This window comes from Aethalodelphis obliquidens, unplaced genomic scaffold (genome assembly GCF_003676395.1).
Source record: "Aethalodelphis obliquidens isolate GAN/ISIS:26980383/991018 unplaced genomic scaffold, ASM367639v1 scaffold39, whole genome shotgun sequence".
NCBI classification, from domain to species: Eukaryota; Metazoa; Chordata; class Mammalia; order Artiodactyla; family Delphinidae; genus Aethalodelphis; species Aethalodelphis obliquidens.
Genome location: NW_020837983.1, coordinates 4,004,589 through 4,016,564, shown reverse-complemented (window position 1 = coordinate 4,016,564; position 11,976 = coordinate 4,004,589).

Genomic DNA, 11,976 nt, shown 5'->3' with positions numbered 1-11,976 from the left:
CGGCGAGCGGGGGCCACTCTTCATCGCGGTGCGCGGGCCTCTCACTATCGCGGCCTCTCTTGCTGCGGAGCACAGGCTCCAGACGCGCAGGCTCAGTTAGTTGTGGCTCACGGGCCCAGTTGCTCCGCGGCACGTGGGATCCTCCCAGGCCAGGGCTCGAACCCGTGTCCCCTGCATTAGCGGGCAGATACCACTGCACCACCAGGGAAGCCCCGCTACCACAGTTCTTGAAAACCCGAACACATTGCCTATTTCCTCATGGTCTCTACAACCCCCATCCTCCTGCAACCAAGCTTCTATCCCTATCAGTCCCAGAATCTTCTCTGTCTAAGGTCACTAATGACCCTCTCACTTCCAAATCCAAAATCCTTTTAAAATACCCATTCTACTTAATACTTAAAGTTGATCTCAAACCTTTCATAAATGTAGGTCACTGGGTCAAAACCTTCTTGAATTTTTCTCCTCTTAGGGTACTTCCTGCCTCTCTGTTATTTTTCTCAGTCTCTTTCAGCCCCTCCCTCTGCCCACCTTTCCCACTGCTGTGCCTCAAGATGCAGCCTTGGCCCTCTGCTTTTATCTCTCTTTAGCTCTCCGTTGAATACTTTCTCTGAGCAAGTTTATTCCTCCTCTAGGCTTGGTTTACCACCCATATGCATTTGGTTCTCAAAAGTCCAGCTTTCCAGCTCTTGATACATCTAGGTCATATTTCTAGCTGCAATGAAAATAGTTGTAAGTAGCAATAATAAAAAGAACTGCAACTTAAAGCTGTTGGGATAAACTGAGATAATGACTGTAGAAAGCTGAGCACAGTGCTGGCATATTGTGAGCCCTCTATAATTGTGAGCTGTTTTATCCTTCACAAAAGCAAGAGGATAACAAAAGTCATCATCACCAAAGAAAGGCACAATACATACGGCAATAGCAGGTAAATTAAAACTCTAAGTCAGCTATGGGCTTCAAAGCGAACTGTCATGGTCCACTGAAATGGTCTTTTAGTGATGTGAAAATTAATTCTATTTCCTGGATATATCTAGATTTCTGCCTCTGGGCACCAGTAGAATGGTACTTCTCAGCCTGATGGTGTTGGTGGGGCTCTGTGACCAGCTGTGGCCAATGAGTTGTGAGCAGATGTGATGTGTGTCATTTCCAGAGCTAACTTTTAATTGCTGGTGCAAGGCTCTCCAGAGCACTCTTTTCTCTCTGCCAGAAATGTTCCAGATGATGGCTGCTCTATCAGCCAGGCTTTTTGGCTCTTATGGACAAAACGGCATGTAGGTTCACGGCCTTTCCTTTATGAGGTGAATTCTGACTGATTACTAGATTTGGTATACATGAAGTAACCTGAGTGCCTCCCCAGGGCTTGGAGGGGCAATTCATTGCTGCACTGTGTGGCCTGGCTGCTAGGGACCCTGCAGAGCATCCTCTGTGCCAGTGTACATCCAGCTGGTCAGACTGCCCCAAGTTCAGCAAGCGTCCCTTGTTATCGGTGTGACTGAGTTGGCTGTTGCTTTCAGTTTTTATTCTAGCTTTATTCTAGGTGTTAATGATCAATTATTATTAACTTGGTTTCTTCATATCGTTTTAATTGGCTGTGGCTTATTTAAGATGCATATTTATTTCAGCAGTATTTTTGGCTTCTAACTTTCTAAAAACTTGACTTTAAGGCATAGTGGTGTTATTATTCAAATGTAAATAACCTGTATATTTTTCTTAAAGAAGATTTATTCTTTCTCCATCAGAAATTTGCTTGCATCATAACACTTTATGGGTGATATGGTCCTGTGATTTCATGATGATTTTGAAAGACAAGTATTCCTATTTTTCAGAAATGTCTACAGAGACAGAGGCAGGATGAACATTTTATGTGTAAGATGTTATTTTTCTCTATGGGATAAAAAATGAGCAATGATGCTGTTAGCAATGTTTCTTAACTTTAAAATTTGGATCCTCTGTAATTGTTCTTTATTACTAAGTTCTGGAACTGTGGGAGGGGTTGGAGGTATGTGTCACAGGATGACTGACCCTGAGATGGGGGCTGGAATAAAAACATTTGAAAGTCACTGACAGATGCCTCCTTAGTAGCCTGGTGAAGGGCTCAGTGTCTGGTGTAATCTTGTTTAAAACATCTTCAGGTTTTAAGGATATGAATGGGGGGCAAAAGGAGAAGGATTAGATTTATTTTACGTGGCCCCAGAGAAAGGTTGCACACTTAAGTGATAACCACAGCCAGTGGGCAGGTAGTGTACGTGATTGGATCATGGACTGGAAGACAAGAGGGGGTCCTGGGGATTGTGTTCAGTGTGAGATCCATTGCAAAGCATTAAAAACCAACAGAACAAACAAATGAACCAAAACACAGCAAAGCAAGCCTGCAGGCTGAATTCAGTTCATGGATGGAGAGTTAGCACTCTGATTCAGAAGTTCCAGACATAAGTCCATAAAGAGAGAGAACGTTGTAGAAATGCTGGCTTTGGTTCAACGTTAGACTCAGTTTCTAGTAGTAACTGCATGAAGTTGAAAAGTGGATACATGTAATCTTATTGGAAATAGAGACCAAGATCTACTAATCCTTAATCCTAAGTCTCTAGAAACTACATATTTTATTTTTCCTTGAAAGGATAAATTTTGATATATTAACTTAGCTTTTTTAAAAATACTTTCTGCTGTCCTTGCTCATTCTCCCTTTTGGTAGCTCAGCCTGCAGCATTTGATGCTTCTGGGGAGGCAGGACATACTTTGATATACTTATTTGGAATTTTCAGAAAACTAATGCTTGACTTTTGTTTTTCTCTACTTTTGATTTCTCTTGGGTTATTAGTAGCGATCCTGCAATTCCATCAGGAAGTTATTGAGGATGAAATACATCTGGGATAGGAGACTTCAGTTTAAAGCAGCTGTAGATTATATTTACCATAAACACCTTAATACTTGCAGTTTGAAGGGAAAAAATAAGCAAAGTTGGAGATGAATAATTCTGCCTTTTCTTTGTCATCCTCTCAACATTATATCACATATTCCAAGCAATGGGTCTGTCCATTACTTTATATTTTTTGCTCCCATAAAAGTTTAACGATATATTTGTTGTCTTTGGCATGTTCCTCAAGCCTCAGCTAGTTCCGGACCGAACAAACACTAATGGTTCTGATTTGTGCTGTCCCTTCATAATTTGACGACTTACACATTTTAATCAAGGTCTTTTAGAATCCAACTTTGTTGGAGAAATCCCTTTGGGGCCACACCTACTTCTTTGATTGCCTTGTCTCTCCTGTGTCCCTCTTTGACCGTATTATAGTCTCCCATTCAAAGCATCGAAGTTCATGGTGACATATCCACCATTCACCCCTCCCAAACACTTTGAAATTTGCTCACCTAAAATCAAGTATACGTTTATGATTATGCATTTAGTTCTTCTTTTATAATTCAGACTTACTGTTAACACAGCACTTTCTTTCAGTGTTATCACTTCCATACCACCGACGAGTTCTCTGGAATGAGCTCCATGCTCAGCAGGAAGCAGTGTGGTATGGTGGAAATAGCATGGCTCTGCCTCTCATGAGCTGTATGACCTTAAGCAAGCTGGTTAACCTTTCTAAGCCTCAGTGCTCTTTCTGATCTGTAAAATGAGGAAGGTGTCTGCTTTTGGGGGTTATTGTGGCAATTAAATGAGAAATGCTTTTAGCAGAGTGCCTGTTATGATATAGGAGTTCTGTAAAAGGCAGCCAATATCTTCTCTTAAGACATAAAACTTTCAGAAGAGTGAATCAAGAATTTATCAGATGCTTTACTTTTAGCAGAAGGAGGATAAAATTCTACCATCTGATGATGAAGAGAACGATGATGATGATGACTCTGGGTACCATTGACTGGAACACTCACTACATGCCATTATTTACCTCTACTAGCAGCCCTAAAAAGTAAGTACTGTTATCATTCTCATCTTACAGTGAAGGAAACTGAGGTCTAAAGAGGTTAAGCAACATGTTTAAAGTGGCAGAGTCCAGATCCAGACCAATATGTTCCTGACTTTGAAATGTGTGCTCTAGATGCTTGATAACCCCTACCAATAAATTGTCTATACTAGGTTGCCCATGGCTCTTGGCAAGCCCGTCCACATGCTCCATCTGGAAGGCCTGTGTTACACCCACGGTGACCCTGCTTCTATGCTTCCTTCCATTAGCCTGACCCACTTTTCTCTGCAGTGTCTTCATTCTCTGCTCTTAGCACCTGCACACAACTGGATGCCTCTGAATTCTCAACATGTGCCATTTCTCTAAAACTTTATATTTTCCTGTGTGGTTATCATTCTGTTGTGTTGTATTGTGTTGTTGTGTTATATTTTCCTATGTGGTTGTCATTCTGTTGTGCTGTGTCTCCACTTTCCCACTTTGCACTTATCTCAATGACATCTCAGTCCAATAGCACAACTTTCCAGTCCCCTCCAGGGATTAATGCAGCTTCAGTTTAGTAATTAAGTTTTAGTCATGCTGATTTCTAATCTTCAGGCTTTGATTTGATCCAAAGCTCTCTTCTCTTAGGACAGAGAAGAGTTTCCAGCTTGAATCCAGAGAAGAGTGGGGGTTGTTTTCTCTTTGCTCTTCCTTTGCTCTTTCTGTGCTGTGGCCTTTGGGGTGGGGCTAGGAAGGAAGAAGAGGGGAGCAGCCTACCATTTTTTCTGACTGCCTTTGGGGTTCCTCTTTCCTATCTATGGGTCATCATCAAAGCTTAGGTCATAGTAATAGATTGTGATGGTTAATTTTATGTGACAACTTGGCTAGACGATGGTTAGCAGTTGTTTGATCAAGCAATAGTCTAGATGTTTCTGTAAAGGTATTTTTAAGATGCGATTAACATTTACAATCAGTTGACTTTAAGGAAAACAGATTGCTCTCCAAAATGTGGGTGGAGCTCATCCAATCAGTCTTAAGGTCTTAAGGGAAAAGATTGAGGTTCCCCAGAGAAGAAATTCTACTTTCAAACTGCATCATAGGAATTCTACCCGAGATTCCAGCCATCAGGACTGCAACATCAACTCTTACTTGAATCTCTCTCTCTCTCTCTCTCTCTCTCTCTCTATCTCTGTGTGTCTCAAGACTCCACTGGGATGTTTCAAGAAAATACTAGAGCTTCTATCTGTAGATTTTTTTAAATCCAAAGAAATAAAAAAAAATTCCACTCATGAATGTTTAATATGCAGATTGACACCAGCACCTTTCCTAGATCCACATATCAGAGGGTCACATTATATACGAGGCCTGAGTTTCATGGGCAAGAAGGGGCATTCCACAAAGCAAAGAACTTGCTGGTGGTGTCTTCCCACTGTCATCGGTTTTTAGGGTATTCAGGCACCTTGCAATTGCCTAAAAATACACTTATGTTTAAATGTATTTATGGAAAATATTATCTAGGTTTAGCTAAATCAACTCTGATACAATGAATGGTTTCAGATGCTCTTTACAAAGAATCCACGTACAGGTTGAAGTGAATGCTAATAATGCCAGCACACACAGCAAAGAGTTTTCATGCCCCCAGTGTAAGTGCTTCTTCATCTCTATTTCAGTGTAAAGACTGAAAATCGGACACATTCCAATCAGATATGACAAAATGGTCACCAAAAGTTTTTCTAATTCTCAAAGTGACTATTAGAAATATGGATTTATAGTCACATCTTAGCTTTAGTTTGCATTATTATGTAGTTGCTTTCTATATATTCTAAGATAAATAGTTGAAACATAAATATGTCCTGATCCAATTCTGTTGCTTACTTCCTTTATTCTCTGATATTACCTAAATATATGGAAGGAGGGAAGGATTCCAAGATAATTTCAGTTTTAATCTGGGTGAATGGATAAGGTGTGATGTGGAAAGTTGAGAACTAAAGGGTGGATGATGTGTTTTGAACAAGTTAAATCTGAGGCAAAAACATTTAATAAAAACCTGAATAGTTTATACACACACACACATGCACACACACACACACACACACACACACACACAATAGTACACATAGAGAATGATTCGTAAAGAAAGAGTTCCATTTTGAAGAACCTGAAAAAATTTTTAAATTCAAATTTTTATAAATGGAAGTGTATTAACACAGTATGCCAAAGCAGTGTATTATGTTTTTTTAAAAATACAGATATTAACTGAGTACATTTATAGATAATAACACATTTTGAGGAGAAATAGTCAGTTTTAAAGTGGTGGTGCATAAAAAGCTACAGATACCATGCTGTTTTAATTGTCTATTTTGCAAATAAAACATATCATTCTTTTCAAAATGTTATGTGTTGCTGTTTATGAATTTCACAAATCTGATATGTTTCAAGTGCTTCCTCACTATAGGTATGTAGACTGATTAGAGCATAAGGTGATAACACCGCTGTCAGCTCAGCATGGGTAGAAACCAGAGGACACTCAAGCAAATCAGTGTATCTCAGCTAAACTCCATGCATTTTATGACCCTATCAAGCAACCCTCCAAGGCTAAAATTAAGCCTTTTTTTTTCCTTTGGCCTCTCCACGCTCCCACCCCTCCCTTGCCAAGACTCCTCTCCTTACCATGCATACATCTACTGACGAAGTGCTGAACACCATGCAAACAAAAATGAGTTTAATCCATCTGAGTTGAGGGCTTTTGGGCCCATGAGAGTTAACTAGTCTGAGTTCATCTTACTCATCTGCTTGGTCAAAATTCTGCAAATGTCATATAGAAGCAGTGAGAGACCAGTGTCCCATGTAGCTTATGTATATACCCTGAATGCATTAATTGGGCAGATCTACTTCTTAAAAAAAAAAAAAAGAAAAAAGAAAACATCCTAAATCACACAGTACCATGAGGCAAAATATCTGATTACAAAGTCTAAAACTGCTTTGTGTGTGTAATTTTTGAAAAGAAAAAAAAAATTACAAGCCAGCAGCAATGAAGTGTTTAGTGCAAGATTTCAGTTTTCAACCTTGCAGCTATTACATTTCAATCTCAGCAGCAGGAAGATTCTGCTGATCTTAAACTAACGAATGTCAAGAAGGAAATGGCTTTCTTTCTTCTTTTAGCAGGTGGTTATTGTTTTAAAAGTGAAGAGCCTTAAACCTGGCTGAAATCCAGGGCATGTCACATAATCCTGATCTGGAGATATGCAGTGAGAATCCCCAGCCCCCAAATATTTGATTAGAGCATATGTAAATCGTCTTGTGTTGTTGGCATCAGCTGAATCAGGAATGACAACATGGATTATGATGTTCTTGTACAATCAAAGGTTTTTATTACTATTCTTTTTCCCCAAAGGAAGTAAAACTTGTTTAGTCGGGAGATCTGATGCTTCTTGGTGTGGTAGATAATTTCTGCTGATATTCAATAAGGAAATAAACAACGAATGTAACAGTTCATGACATTCTTTAAATATAACTTAGGTTTCTTGAAAATTAAATAGATTAGCTAACACTGAAATATGTAGTCGCTCAAAGAATTATGGGCAATTTTCTTTATTGACCCCATTTTCTGAGGGCTCCGGTAACTGACCCTGAACCCGAATCAGAAAATTAGATTTCAGAGCCTCGAATATGTATCAAAATCATTAAGAGACGGTGTAGTGGCCGAAATATGAAAAGAGACACATTTTCTTATATAATTAGTGGACAAGGAGTTTCAACATTTTATCTACTATGTGTATAGAGCAGCATGGGGAGAAGTTAAAATCGCTGTAATCTTAAATGCTTAAATTTGAGCGTTTGCAGAAAACAGCTCCGTCCTCTCACTAATGTCCCTGGTTTGATCCCATGGATCTGGCTACCCAGAGTGCATGCCCTCACCCCAATCCAAATATAGTTAAAGGAATTCGAAGCAATGATTTTCTTATCATAGTGATGATAAGAAGACTGAATTCACCAAGGAGACTGAATTCACACAGTAGACACAGGACACACAGGAGACTGAATTCACCAAGAAGATGACTTTGCTGTGGTTTAACACAATGAAAAAATGGAATTATATGTATTTAATATAACGTGCCACCTACAGAGAATTATTGTTTGTCTAGAGAGCATTTCATGTGGGCATTTCATGTATATCTCATGCATGATTGGGAGAACAACCAGAAACATGTCTATGCACCAAAGTTGCCAGTTTAAAAAAAATGCATGTGAAACCTTTTCGAATTAGCTCCAGAGTAGTTATTATTGGATTAAAAGTGTCTCTTACTCCTAAGAATAAGGAGGGAGAAGGGATAGAAATGGAGTGCCGACAGGAACCAGTCTTGCCTGGAGGTAGAGATGGATGCAATGCCTCTGAACAGACAATAGAAAACTAATGAGGTAAAAAGTCTGACATGATTGTCATCTGATTTTCACAGATTAAACTAATGTCAATGAGGAGAAAAGAAGAGTGAATGAGCCTAAATGGCTTCGAGACACCTGCAAATAATTGTATTTCCAGGGATAGATTGTTCGTGCATTGTTTTACATAACATTTTACAATAGAAGGACTGGAATGGGGATTTGGGTAATGGTATTCTTTCCTTTGCACTCCTGCCCACTCCAAATATGCACCCTCCATAATCCCCCACAGCAACGGTGTCCCAGGAAGAAGCTGCCCACTGAGCCCTCTGCCGGTATTATAAATGATATAATTCGATTGATAAGAAAATCACTGAAGCTGGAAGCTGCACCACAATCTTTAGGAAGAAAAGATTTCTAGTATTAATATTTTATGGCACATCTATACAATATACGGGCTTCAATTCTTGGCAGAATTCGAGGGACTATTTTTGATTCATTCATTTTATTCTCTCTTCTTTGGGCCCTTGATTAGTTTTTTCTGGGTACATAATTTACTCAGAATTCAATTCAAGTGAGCTCCTTTTGTAAGCATCTGAAATTTTTGACTCACAGCCCCATAGGAGGGGACATATTCACATTTCCATAGGCAACACTTATAAAGCAAAGTTATAAACAATTCTCTAAGGGCTAGATGAGGATGGAGGGGAGGTAAAATCAATATAACTATGCTTAAGACTTGAAGTCTTCTACTCCCATCTGGGAAACAATAAAAATGAAACGGTGATCACTGTAAGACAATCACACTATTTGGTAATTAATCACCAATGTGGTAGATATGTAGCGAAAACTTTATTTCAAAGTTTAACCATATTCAACTAAGTGTCTAATTAGGCTAATGTGACTTCATCTGAGTAGAAAACAGTTTGAATTGTCATGAAAATATAATATGATTTTAAAGGAAGAATCATAATCCAAGCAGGGTAACAAACTCATGTTGGCTTTTCCATGATTCTTTCATTTTTTAGTGTCAGATTTATTTGACCTATAATTTGCATATATGAAAATTCCCTCTTTTGAATGTGAGCTTTGACAAACATACAATCATGTAACCACTGCCACACCAAAACATAGCACAGTTCTGTTACCACAGAAATTTCCTCCTGTCCCTTTGTGATCAATTCCCTCCCTTTGACCCCCAGCTTTGGCAATTGCTGATCTGTTTCCCATCCTATAGTTTACATAGTTTCGTCTTTTCTAAAGTGTCATGCAAACGCAATCATACAACATATAGCTTTTTGAGTTTAGCTTCTTTCTTTCATTTAGCATAAATGTATCAATATTTGAGATTCATCTATGTCATTGTGTGAATCAGTAGTTCATTTCTTTTTGTCAGTGAATAGTATTCTGTATGGGTGCACTTTTAAAATAGGAATACATCTGGTGACTAATCCTTCCACTTGGTTTATGATGGAGCTAAGGGCAGAGAGAGACTTATCTGGTGCCAGTGGGGACCTCCTGGCAAATTCTCCAGAGAAAACCCACTGGAAAATACTGTTTAGCCTAGGAGAACCTAAACCAACGAAGCATGATGGTTATGCATATGGACTGTGCTCATACAATTTTGGGGACAATTTTGATGATAGAAGAGTGGCTGGAACTGAGGTAGATACCAAACTAAAGTTCCCATGGTACCAGGGATTGATCTGTTAAAAATAAATATCTGCAAATAACTCAACATTTATGGTTTTCTGAAAAATCAACCCTTTATAGAAATCAATTGGAGGAAGTTAAAAGATGACATTTAAGATATTATTTTTCAAAAGACCAGTGCATATATTTGTCTGGCACTTTCTAATATTTAAAGCACTTTTCACATGTGCTATCTCATTTAATTCTCACAGCAACCCCAGGAGGCCAGCAGGGCAGATGTTGTAATTCATAATTTACATATGAAGAAGACAAGTCCAAGGACATTGTGGCATGCTCAAGGTCAAATAGTGGGTAATCGTCAGCACTGGCTCCAAAGCCTGAGATTCCTAGCTCCCAACCTAGTGGAAACTGACAGGACCAATTCTGAATAATAAATTTAAGCAGAGGTAAACGCCATCAGAGTTCAGTATTTAGGGTTGTAGTAGCTAAACTCATAGGAAAATTCAGCCACCAGTCTCTTGTTAATTCATAAAAGATTGAAATAAAAAAAAAATTCAATCTCACCATGTTATTAGGTTAAACACTTCTAAAACAAACAAGCAAACAATGATGTATTGTAAGTTAGACCATTTTGGAATTTGTACAATTTAAATGGTTGAGTTATTTTATGTTAGGGAAGTGACTGCACAATATTCATTAGCTAATTTTCTTGATGTTCTGGGGTTTTTTTTTAAACATATTGGGCCAAATTACACTTTCAGAGATGCCTGCAGGATTTTAATTAATGTAATAGATCTAATTTCAGTTCTTTATATGGTGCCCTCCTTTTGATTCAGGGAGATGTTGAGCATTATAATTCCCCCTTTTGTAAGGGAAGAAAATCAGTTTTTGGAGTCTGAGTTACATACCCACAGAGGACAATGTATCATAGAAGAGTTCATCACTGGCATCAATTTTATGAAAGTGAAGTTTCTGCCCTAATAATTTGGCAAAAGATAGTAAAATAGATAACATCCTTATTTGTCCCATTGAGTGGCTATCTTCCCCCTTCCCCTACCCCAGTCCCCTCACCTGTTTTCTTTTTGTTCTGTGGAAGTGTAGGAATCATGGAAAGGACAAAGATCTCAGTGTATTAAATGAACGTGTTAAAATATCCACTAGAAAATATTGTAATAAAAACAAAAATTTTATTGTTTATATCTATATGGTAGCGACTTCCACAAAGCTTTGCAAAGAATTTAGCATAAACTGTCACCTTTCTCCTGGGAGATAAATAGTAATATCTATAAGCCAATGAGTTTATTTAAATTTAATTTTTCATATGCATATGATTTTGACTCAGAGGAGCTTGATGATGAAAGTAACACCATAAAAAATAACCTATCCTGTGTTGTTTTGATGTCTGAGTGTTTCAGGATTTGAATATAAATGTATAGCATCTCATGAACTGCATACTAGGGTTAGAAACTCCCAGTAAAATGGAGTCACCTTTAGCAGCTTAGAGCTAAGATGGATCTATAGTTTTAAAAAATATATATTAGCAGGAGCTAGGGAGCACTGAATGCTTAACACAAACAGCTGTTAATTATAAAACTGCAGTCATTTGTATTTTACTAAAAATGTTGATATGGCTCTCAAAGAATTTTTAGGAAGACATTAAAACCCCTTTCATCTCTACATCTGATTTCTACGTTGCTATCTTCCTTCCCGTAAAGAATATCTATTCTCCCTTCAGAGCCCTATCAAGGCTCATAAAACCAATAAAATATCTTTTTGGAAGAAGCCAAAATGTATTTGAAGGAATTAGGGTTGATTTGGGAGATGCAGTGCTGGGGTTATAGCAAATTACTTCTGTTAAATATGAGTAGGACGAGTGTTCTGTATATAGTTCTGCAGTAAAATCTACGGTCATGGGTGTGCGTGTATATGAATGTAGTACCTGTACAGAGAAAGCTGCTTGCAGGTAATAGTAGGTGTTTAATCACGGTCATGCTGCAAGGAAGTAAAAGATTGACCAAAGATAATAGATTTTTCTGTAGAGGCTATAGACACCAGC